Source organism: Amblyomma americanum, chromosome 1 (assembly GCF_052857255.1).
Source record: "Amblyomma americanum isolate KBUSLIRL-KWMA chromosome 1, ASM5285725v1, whole genome shotgun sequence".
Classification (NCBI taxonomy): Eukaryota; Metazoa; Arthropoda; class Arachnida; order Ixodida; family Ixodidae; genus Amblyomma; species Amblyomma americanum.
The window spans coordinates 352,863,043-352,875,529 of NC_135497.1; positions in this window are offsets into that span (position 1 = coordinate 352,863,043).

The window sequence follows — 12,487 nt, forward strand, 5'->3', positions numbered from 1 at the left end:
GAGTAGGGGGCAATTTCTCCGAGCCTCGCCCGGTGGAACTGGGCGTGCCGCAGGGCTCTGTCATATCCCCGTTTTTGTTTAACGTGGCCATGTCGGTGGTGCCGGCCTGCCTCCCTAAGAGCGGTCGACACCATGTGTACATGTCCATATATGCGGACGACATTGCTCTGTGGTGCCGGGGGCCACCGGGCGAGGCGCTACGCGTGCGGCAGTGCCTTCAGGAAGCGCTGACAGCAATTGACGCCTGCGTGCGCGGCCTAGGTCTGTCGCTGAGCGCAGACAAATCGGTAGCCATGGCTTGCGTTTCCCTCTCGCGCGCGCGCCTTGCGCCACTGTTACTGGACGAGAGTCCGATTGTTTGGCGTAAATCACTGCGGTACCTTGGCCTGGACATTGACTGGCGCCTTTCCTTCCGCCCCGCGGCGACCAAGGCCTGTTTGCAGATGAGGAGGATCACCGCCGCCGTTCACAAGCTCACCGTTCGAGGCCAGGGCATCTCACAGCAAGCCGCGCTGCGACTGTACAACGCCGCAGCATTGGGGGCGGCACACTACGCGTTGCCGCTCGTCTCGGTGCGCAAGCCGTGCTGGAGGAAACTGGAGCTCCAGCACCGCAAGTCCCTGCGCGTATGCCTCGGCCTGCCTAAGAACTCCCAGTGCGCAGCAACACTGGCCGAGGCAGGAGCGTGGCCTCTCCAGCTACAAACTGCGCGCAGGGCATTGCATCATATCGACCGTCTCCATCGCGCACCGGACGGCGGCTCGCTTCTGCAACGAATACGCACGCACCCACGCTCACGAATGGGTGCGGCGCTACAGGAATATGAGCGCCTCACAGAAGTCGCCCCCCCCCCCCCCTACGGCCACTGCCCGCCCTGGCCTGCTGCCTCCGAGATACAGCGAGAAATCGTCGGCATCGCGGGAAAGCGGAGCACCCCCTGTGCGCTGTGCAGCTGCTGACCATAGCCGTCCTACACGAGGAGCTTCAGGACCATCTCGTGTACGCCGACGGCTCAGTTGTCCGCGAAAGCCACTCCCTCGCAGCGGCGGCTACTATACCCGCCCTGCAGCTGCACAGCCAGACACACACCACCTTCCTGGGATCCTCCACCACGGCGGAGCTGATGGGGATCCAGCTGGGATTGGACCTGCTGCTCTCCATCGTCCCTTCGCCACCCAGAACTGCTCTGCTGTGCGACAGTAGTGCAACGGCCGTGGTACTCCATTAGTGCGGCGCGACATCCTCGCAAGCGTCTCGTGCTTAGCGCAGCAAGGATGCGTCGTGCGCTTACAGTGGGTGCCGGGCCACTGCGGCATCACCAGCAAAGAGGAGGCCGCCGAACTCACGACCGCCGCACACCAGCTACCGCCACGAGATCTCCCCCTTGCGCTGGAGGACGTGCGAGCGGTCATTCACGAACATCTCCGACGGCAGCACCCCGACCCACGCATCGCCGGAGGTGAGCGCATTGCCAGCATCAACGGCTGCCGCGCTCTATCGCGGTCGCAACGCGCAATGATCCTCCGTGCGCGCATCGGCTGCGTGTGGCCCGGGGACCGACGGATGCGTCACGGAATCGCGACGAGTGAAGTGTGTGATTTATGCGGTGCAGTGGAGACACTGGAGCACCAGCTCCTTCGCTGTACCGCGTTCGCTGATGCTCGTCGCAATATGCTCGCGGCCTACAGAGAGCTGGGCCTGCTCCCGGACTCGCTCAAGACACTACTGTGGCCGCAGGGCAGTGCGCGCACCCGTGAGCGAACAATGTGCGCGTGTTTTTTATTTTCCTTCTCTGACTGTACGCGCGCACGACCTGGACAACTTTATTTGGACTCTGTAAATAGTGTAAATATTACTACTCCCTATGTCCTTTCTTGCTATCCCCTCACCTCTTTCGTTTCTCTTCTTCATACTGCCTTCTAACCTTAATTTCCGCTGCCCCAGCTCAGGTGCCGCCGATACAGTGATGGCAGATGCCGGGGTGAGCAAAAATCTTTTAACTTCCTTTTTTATTATATTTTTTTATTAAACACTTATACTACTACTACTACTACTATGCAACTTTCACGTGTGACTGCTGGCCGACGTTCTATTTACAGCATCTCACATGCACGTTCTTATACTTCTTTCAGGGACCTGTCAAACAGTTCATTCAAATTCGCCGCTTGGTTATAGTCAAATTTAAATCAGGCCGTTGCAGAGGCTTGCGCCTCTACTATTTCTATCTCACCTTCCTGCAGTTATGTGATACAGATAATGTATCGGACGCACGCGCTAATGGAAGATCCCCCCCGGTACAGCCCCCGTCAAAAATAAACAGTCCAAGGAGTACGCTTCAAAGCTGTTTAGCGGCACTCCCTCCTCATACACGAAATATTTCAGGGAGGCTTTCAAAAATTTTTCAAAAAAAGGCTTTTTGGTTGGTAAAGACATGGCTTCTGCGGCCTAGTATAGTGGTGCTGCGCAGGACGACATCTCGATGAAGACTCGTGCCTCGTTTCCCCCCCTCCCCCCAGGCGAACTCCAAAAAGTATATATATATATATATATATATATATATATATATATATATATATATATATATATATATATATATATATATATATATATATATCCAGACACTGTGTACGTCACACGCACGCGACGAGTATCACAAGAGTACAGTACTCCAAAACCATTATAAACAATCGTGGCCGCTTTGCACTCTGAAGAACCACGCCTTTTCGCCTGCAGTCCTTGACCCGAACAGAATCACCTGGCACAAAAAGGTGACGGATAGCATGCTTGCGATCATAATTTTGCCGCTGATTCTCCCTGAAAGCTGCGTCTATGTCCCGCGCTTCTTTCAGATTGGGCGTCTTAGCTGGCTACTCCTTTGGTTGGAGAGGCAAGGTAGTGCGGAGCCGCCGCCTCTTGAGTAGCTCTGCTGTCGTTTTGTGTAGGGGTCCCGGCGTATCCCTGTACTCTAAGAAAGCCAGATTTAGTTCACCAGAATTTAGAAACTGTTCTTTCACGGTTTTAACCATTCTTTGTACCTCCCCATTTGCCTCCTGTACCTAGGGCCACACGTCACACTTTTGAATCCATCAACATGCGCGAACTGTTTGAACTCTTGGCCGACAAATAGACCACCGTTATCTGATACCAGCGTTTCCGGTATGCCGTGCGTAGAAAGCACTATTTTTATATGATAAATACCTTCAGTGCTGCTAAGAGAGGTCAGCGGACACAATACCGGAAATCAAGAAAAGTAATCCACCATGAGCAAGTAGTCACAGCATTTCACGTGGCAGATATCCGCCGCAACCCTTTGGCATTGCCGAAAAGCCGTCTCGGTCGGAATCATCGGCTCGCACGGCTGGAGGCGAAATTGGGAACACGCGCGGCAGACGGCATTGAATACCGCAAGATGAGAGCTTAAGTCTGGCCACCACACGGACTCCCATCCCCCTGTTCTACATCTCACAACACCCTGGTGGCCATCATTAACCAGCTTTAACATACTGCTCCTAAAGCTGTGTGGCATAACAAGGCGACAGCCGTGCATGAAGACACCTTTACATACGCTCAAAACGGCACGATCCTTCCTACAGGGCCTTCAAACGGCCGATAACGAAGGTAGACTAGGCCAGCCCTCACGGACATAGCGACGCAATTAACGTACGACAAGTCTAGTTCGTTTGTTCTTCGGCTAGTAGCCTGAAGTGCTCCGACTCGATTAACTCCAATACGGCAATGTTACAGTTGACTTCATCGACCGAAAGGAAGTTCGTCTTTTGGCCTCGCATTGGTGCTCTGGAGAGTGCATCAGCTATTTACAGAATTTTGCCCGGGACATATTGCACCTCGAAACTAAACTCCATTAGCCGCATTCTGAACCTTTGAATGAGAGGCGGATCCAGATAAAGTGGAGTCTTTCCTAGCAAAGAAACCAACGGTTTGTGATCCGCTTCAAGAATAATGTGCAGTCCACGCCCATAGCTTTCGAGACGTTTTGCGGATCATGTTATAGCTAACGTCTCCTTTTCAGTTAGCGCATAGCGCATCTCAGTTACTCTCATTGACCTTGAGACAAAAACATCCGACCGATTTTTTATATTCGGCTGAAGCGCAGCGCAGACCCACTCAGTGTCCTCTTGCTGCAGTTGACCCAAAGGTGTCGTTTGTTCAGCCAACTCTGAAACCCTGATATGAATAGTGAGTAATGGTTAGCAAGATCTAAAATATGCGCATTTCTGCCACGTTCGATGGCGACTTTAAATTTTTAGTTGCGCAGAAACTTCGTTGTATCCGGGCGTATGCAATATTGGCTCACGCGGCACACCAGAAGACAAAGCTCCTTTACACTAAACTTTCTATTCTTTTTCGTTTAGGGTCATGCCGCTTAAGGCCAAGCGTTCCAAGGCGCGAAACAACCGTTCGTCGTGTTCCTTCTGAGTAGGGCCAAAGATTCCCATTTGAAAATTTGTGTATGGGAACCGACTAGTTTGTACTGGTTCTGCTGGAACCAGCAGGAAACCTCCTGGTTTCCTGCTTGTTGTACCGGTTTCAGCCCGGTGCTTATTCTAGTTTTCTGCTAGTCGTTCAGGTTCCAGCATAAGGAGTTTTTGTTGTTCTGTTCGGAGAGCTTTTTTGTGAATAATATATCCTTCAGCTAACAGAAATTTGCAGCTATAGCAGAATACAACTTAAAAAAAACAGCAGTTGCGAACACTCGGCCATGATCCGCGGCGTACTGTATTACTCCGCTGGCCCATCGCTATAGTAAACGAAATAAACATTTTAATGTTTGACTACATTAAACAAGCAGGGCATTAAAATTGTAGATCCAATATTTTTTCTTGCAATTAGTTTGTTGCTTAGGGAACAAGAAAAGTTTTAACAACGGTCTACTTTTTTGTCGTGGAGGAAATCTGTGCGGCGGTCGTGAATTTGCGCGGTGCTTCACTGCAGACTCAAGTAGTATCAGGCTATTAACCTATCCGACTAGGAGCGCAAGATTTGAATAAAAAGTCAGAAATTTAATGAGATAACTTTTCTTATTAAATATTCACCACTAACACCAGTGGGACACCCATCTTGGGGGTATATATCAGCAAGAACCCATGTGGTATTAGAATGTGAGCACAAGTCACACATGGAAGTTGTATTATATTTTAGGGCTTTACTGTTGCTAGTTGCTGCTTTTCAAGACGGGGTTTGAAGCTGTACTTGAGTTTCTACTACGGGCAGGTTTGCATGGTCCTGCAGGATGAGTTTACCAATTTACCGCAGGTTTCAAGTGTTTTTTTGCATGCTTAATGTTTAGGAAGTTTAAATTTGTTTTTATGCTTCAGAAATGTTCAAAAATTAAAAGATATATCCTACGAATCATTTATCTAAACTGAATTAAATGTAATGTTTCGATGCTATATGGATGCTAATGTCTCCAACACCTACTGATTCCATAGGCTACTGGTTCCATCAGCTGCTTGTTCCAGTAGCTGCTGGGAATGTGCTAATAAACCAGTACTACTGGAACCAGTAGGATTCCAGCAGCAAACCAGCAGCAAATTTTCACCTGGGTAAGGACATCGTTTGTTAAAGGGAAGATAAAATGCTTTTCTGAGAATTGGCGGCTATTGAAGAATTCGAATTAGGAAGCTTCTAGGTAAATCATACGAAGTAGTTTTGCGCTAGCATTTAAAATTGTGACGTACTGACCAATTAAAGCCTCAACTACGGTGAACTATTATTTAGTTCATTCTAACCTCGACGGTGCTCAGGTTTCTCCTTTGTGCGATGAAGGTGCGCGGGGAAACTCATGGTGACGTCATTGCTGGAGAAACTTCATATGTGCGCTGCATTTGTCTGCATGATGCCCTTCGTCTTCCTATGCACAATGCTTCGTGAGCTTCACCTTCGCCGGCATTCGTTTTCTTCCTTGAAACAACCGTTTCATCGTGGGGAACATATTGCCGCTATGCGTTACGTGACCACTGCGGCCTCTGCCTGTCGCTGGGCACGGCAGAGAAGTCTGAACACTGACGCCACTTTAGTCGGCGGTTACGTCACCGTTTCAAATGCTGGCGGAAAAAGATTTCGCATGCTTTACCTACAAGTTCCAAACATTCGGCTGGTTAAAACTCATCGAATTCTTAAACCTGTTCACTTGCCCTTTAAGTTCATGACCCCCGGAATTCCATCAAGAATATCCCATATTTGTCTTTGAAAATACTCCGGAGCCGAAGTTACGTCAAATGGTGGCCGCTCACAGCAATAACGGCCAAACAGAGTATTGAATGTTGTGAGCAGTTCACCGTTCCTTGCTAACCTCACTTGTTTGAAACCAGAGTTCGCGTCGAGTTCGTAAAAATTAACTGACTGCACCAGTGAGCAACCAGCCTGTCCCAGCGTCGCATCCATTCGATAAGCTTCGGAACCTTTGCGTCTTGTAGTCCAAATACAAAGCGGTCGAAAAAGAATCACCCGCTTTTTTATCTCTCCATAGCCACATCTATCGGCCAGCGTATGTAGCAACATGATCGCCTGGTTCTTGGTGGCGGCGATGGAAGCACCCGCTTTCGTAGGCCAAGTTTCGTGTGGCAACCAAATCGGTATCGAACTGCTTCTTGACAACATTGTATTTCTTCGAGTCTTCCTCGCACAAGATGAAAGTCTTGAAAATGCTGCGTGCCTGTCGTCCCATCGTGTACAGCAACGTACGCACCTGAGCCTCTTGAGGTCGCTCATAAAGTCCTGAGGCGAATCGGTAGTAATCGAATTCTTGTATCCACGCCGGCCATTCGGACGTCTTGTCAAAGATGAAGCTCGCTGGTGGCTGCACTAAAAAAGGCTGGGAAGAAACATTCGTTTCTTGTGACATTTTCCATTGCTGCTATCCGGATGGTATACAATGATGCTGGCGGCTGGCAACAAGAAGCGATATCTGCAGTGGGTACACTATATTTTGGACAGCGACTTCCGACAAAATGTGGTTTCTTGCTGGACGACACCTCGATAATGACTCCTGCGTCCCCCCTCCCCCCTGGCGAACGCCAAAGAATAAAGGACCCCGGTTTATTTCCACATGACAAATATATATGCAGACACTGAGTACGTCACGATTTTTTAGCTGCTCGTTAGTCTAGCCATGCCTGTTTTAAAATTTCGAAAAACGCGATTATTCTCTGCGCTGTGGCTCAACAAAACTTGGCTACATCTTGCCAAAATACATGCGCTTTCGGAAAGCATGCAGGCAAACCCACCTTTCCATTCCACGTAATAGGTTAAAAAAGCCAAATTTTTTCCTGCAACATCTAGCGCCAAGGATAATTGCGTTTTCGAAATTCTAAAAGCCGGCATGGCTATACTAAGGAACAGCTACAAATCTCTAATCGAAACTAGGCGCGTAACTCTATAACTTAAAAAGATAATTATTAAAAATTATTTAGACACCTTACCACTTAAGATGATTTACCGGTTTTCTGATAACATCCAACATTGGGAATAGTATGCCGGAAAACCCAAATTTTACTCCAAAATGCCTATTTTTGAAACTTTTTCCTGGTAGAAGTCTAAAGTTTGGGAGGATTGAGGACGCAAAGCCATTCCTCTTTAGAGAGGTTATGGTCGCTGAGGATGCATAACGAAGCATAATGTAGGCCTCAAAAGCAAACCCCTTGCGAGTGTAGCTCAAAGCGCGATTGAGTGTTCACTAACCCAAGAACCGAGTGCGGTTTTAGAGGGAAAATAGCATAGTTATTTAAGAGTTATCTCACCAAATGCGAACAGCATGTTGTAATGAATAACTTGATCTCTAAACCACAGGCCGTGCTGACTTGGGTGCCACAGGGCTCAGTACTGGTACCGAACATTTTTCGCTTTACGTAAATGACTTTCCGTCAACCTTGAAATATTCCCAATCATTAATGTACGCTGATGACACAGTGTTAGTATTTATAGGAGACCCAATAGGAGAACTAAACAGCAAAGTAAACGAAGAAGTAGTTAGGGTCTTAAAGTGGTTTACTACCAACCAGCTAACTGTTAATACGCAGAAAACAAAATAAACTGTGCTCAGCTCAAGGGGAAAAAAAATTTAAACTACAACGAAATCCGCTTGCATGTAAACAATGAGCCGATACAAAATGTAACAAGCTTTAAATACCTAGGTGTGCATTTCGATTCTGACATGCACTGGAGAAATCACATAAAACAACTTTGTTGAAAACTTGCATATGGATGTCACATTCTCTTGAAAGCGCGAGGATGTTTTGATTACTCGATTCTATGCATACTATAATTTGCTTTTATACATAGTCAGTTAAGTTACTGCAGAGAATCTTGGAGCAACACATACCCCACATATCTCGAACGCATAGTCCGACCACAAAAGAGAGCCCTAAGAATCATCACATATTCCAAACACAGTTGCCCTAGCAAGCCACTTTTTCAAACAGCCCATATATTACCTTTACATTAAATTTATACGTTAAAAACTGCCCAGACAATACATAAAATACTGGAATCCAATAAGCCGTTTCACCAAAGTATTTTTATAACCACTAAAAAGGACACGAGCTGCAAGTTGAAATCATTTAAACTTATGCCGCAATACATACGGGAAAAGGATGACTGAGTACAACGGTGCACTAATACAGAATAGCTTTCCTAATGATGTTAAAATTAAAAGTAATTTTTCACAATCCCTCAAAATGTTCTTGCTGAGTCTAATTTTCAGGATGGTTGGAAGGGTGAATTTTGGACGGAATAATTTTGTTAAGGTTATGTGCAAAGAAAGTCCGCATGAACAGCAATTGTATATACTGACATTTTTTAATAAAATTGATGCGCAAAGTGTGTGTTGGGATTTTATTATTTTGAATTTATTTACGTGAGTATTCTCTCCACTTGCTGTATTTGCAAGGTATCTTTGTGATGGACCAGACACTAGCCTTGGCTATGGGTTCAGTACCATTGTACATAGTTTTCTTGAACTTATTTCAGTTTTGAAATAGAAAGAAAACAATTTATGCGCCTTTCATTTTCTCAAAATAAAGTCTAAACCTTCCGCTGGTATTCCGAAAATGAAAGGCGCAAAATTTCCCCACTTTGTACGTGCACGCCACTGCCTATTAACAGCGCGACTGATGTCTTCAGTGACGCAGTGAGCCAGTTACACTTTCTCTGGCATTTCCACATGATAAATGCATAGGTGCCCCTATTAATTTCCACATCGCTACGTAGCTGCTGAGGACTACACAGGAAGACGACTTATGTGTCCAGTGCTTGCCTCTGAACGGTGAACAGGTACTCGCCTAAATTTAAATGTTACTCAGTTCCATTGCGAGGAATGCCAATATTACTGTTATCCGTGCATTCCGAAAAGGCGATTACCTTCGGCGAGAGATGATCGAGCAGGGTATTTAAAATCAAGCTTATAAACAGTTACGTTTCAGCACCTCTTTGTAACTTGAGGTTCGCAAATGAACGGCAGTAATACCACGTTTCGTTTTTGGAATAATGTAAATTTTAATTCTCATCAGCGGTCAAGGTGGGTTGAACAAAAACCACACCGCCAAAAAACGCACGCAACCACACCGAAGAGCACGCGTCACTGGCCGGCGAACTTGTCACTCCGTGATTTACTTTACACCTGAGCAGAAACGGAGAGCTGCTCAGCTATTACGACGCAGCCTATTTCCAGTGCCAATTTCCAAGCAGCCAACAACATGATAAACATTGTGTCGCAGGGGAATCCTTGTGTCACAGGGAATGCGCGTGAAGGGTATATGTACACATAGTGCACATCGCCCAGTGGCCTGTCCAATGGGGTGCGGCTGCTTGCGCTCCGCGGTGATAAAGTTTCGGATTAGCCGCCATACTTTATCAGCACTCTCACCTGAAAGCGGGGCTTCAGGAAAGCCGCATCTTACCGTTTCAAGTGGTGGGCATGTGTTGTTCGACACATCAGTTGATTTCATACTCTTCCATTGTAGAGCCAGTCTTTTTTTCTCTGCTGACAAAATTTCATGCTCCGCCTGGTTTTATTGACATGGCCGTGTTCTTTTCGAAAATTCCGTGGATGTGGGATCAATGTATTGATTTGTACAAGCTTAAAGCACGTCGCAAAAAGAAAACACACACAGAATAGAGTTTCTTATAACACCTGTTTTGAGTTAGTGATAACATGTTAAACATCACACATGTACGTATATGACACAGCCATGAACTTTTCGTTGCCAGGGCAGCATGCGAGATGCAAAAATGCAAAACTGTTTATGCAATGTAGTTTATAGCTTCCGACCTGATGCTCGGTGAAGTTTGACGAAAGTAAGGGACTGCAGATATCGGTAGTTTTCATTTCGAAGTGAGGCTACAGATGACGGAAAGAATGGAATTAACTGGAGCGACAGGTCAACAATACAAAGATCCAATTGAGACTACGGTATTAAATGAAGTGCGATAGCGGGACCACGACAACTTCGCCTGGTCATAAAAAAATTTCATGACGACAGGAGTGACGAATCAAACCTTTGTTATTTTATTCTTTGGATTCCTAAGGCGAATCCACACCCTACACCAATCATACATCGAATTATACGTGTTTTTTCAAGAAACACCTAAAACAATTAATCTACGTTAAATTTAACACAGCTGTGCTGGCCATGCACACCAGCATGGCGCTGAATGGTCCTGCACCTTTACAGCACCATGCAACACCAGAAGAGCTACGCTCCGACTGCTGCCTGGCACGTCATGAAGAGCCGAAAGACTGCGGCTGGAAGTTCAGGTGTAGCTCGGGAGGTGCTTTTGCGGATCCCAGCGTCGGTGTCGCAGGTCCGGATGACGAGGGCACGACGAGCTGCGCAAACGAAGAGAGCTCTTGAACATCAGCTGGCTAACGCGGACTAAACGACGCGTTAGACAGGGGTCTCTTCATTTTGCATATACGACAGTATATATGCGTCAACATGCCATATTAAAGCTGAAATACTCGGCGACTTGGTGACTGCTGATAGTGGTTTTATTCGTTCCCTCTGTTGTTTATGCTGAGGTTATATGTATCGCATTCCTGCAATCAATCCAGGGCATGTTTTAGAGAAATTACAAGTGAACGCGGTGTATGCGAATAGTACTATCAAAATCTAATCGAATATGGATCATGTATGTAATAATCAAATAGAATACGAATGAAATCTTTCACAAAAATCAGGTACTAGCATGAAAACTCGCGCGAAACCAATTATCGTGTGTCACAGCGAAGCGCTAGCGGTGGCGCTGCCGTACCGCGCCATAACTTAAGAGCTTTATAACTATACCTTTCAAAGTACGCAACACTCATCTCTACAAAGGAGTACGTGTCATGAAGGCAGCGTAATAGATATGTGACCATCACCGTCCTGTGTATGCAAAAAATTCAATTTGCTACTGTTTACGACAGGGAATAAACTAATGCCACATCTCACTGCATGAGAATGGCGAGAACTACGTGTTAGTCATGGATTCCCAAACCTAAGGCAGGGCTTACAAACTCTGCCCGTGTCATGCCATATCGCCCAACTTTCAAGGCCACGTATGAATTGTAACGAACGAAGGCCACCTGAAGAGACCGCCTGGTCCCGCCGAAACTTCCCATCCCGAGCATATCGACTGCGGCAGCATGCTGTGCAGCACCGGAGTGCACCCTGTTGTGGAAACAATCCACGTCCAGCCTTCATCAAAGTTAGCGCCAGTTATTCGACAAGTATTCAAAAACTTGAAAACATACTTGATTCATTTCGAATATTTTTCTGAATGCACTATTTGATTCGTTCAGCGGATCGAGCAGGAACATGTGCAAACGGCGGATTCAAACATTCTACCAGATGCTTACTTCTTTTTCTTTTGAGTGTAGCAGAAATTACAGCCCAATCCAAACCCGAAACCAAGCCACGACAGTCAGACGAGACCTAATGTCAAGAAGTATCGCATCACCATGTGGCGGCACACTCTCCAGCCTCGCGATGCCTTTATATACCTCTCCTTCTTTCCTAGATTAGTGATGCAGGAATCCCACTGCTCACATCGATACATCACGCATACTCACGCATCAAACTGTTCAAGTACAATAAAGCATCTCAAAAATCGAATTAATGTGGTTGAATTATTTAATAGATAATTAGCCTACTCATAATTACCTATACATACATGAGCACTTGTCCTTAGGAACCACATCAAGTCAAAGACCACAACGCATTCATCAGGTCCACCTCTATCCCGCTTAAACCCTCGAGCGTTTGCGGCCTGGTAGGAGTAGCCTGCTCGTCTCGCATTCCAAGCTAGGTCGTGGCTTGAATCCCACCCTATTCATACCGATTCATTTTTCCCCGAAGTTACTTTACTTTAACAGTACCTCTTGCTGGGCTAGTTGGTGTAACATTGTGTAACAAAAGATAAAAAACAGCGCTAATTTTGACACAAACCACACAGAAAGACCAGACAGGACAGGCGGTTGCATACATAA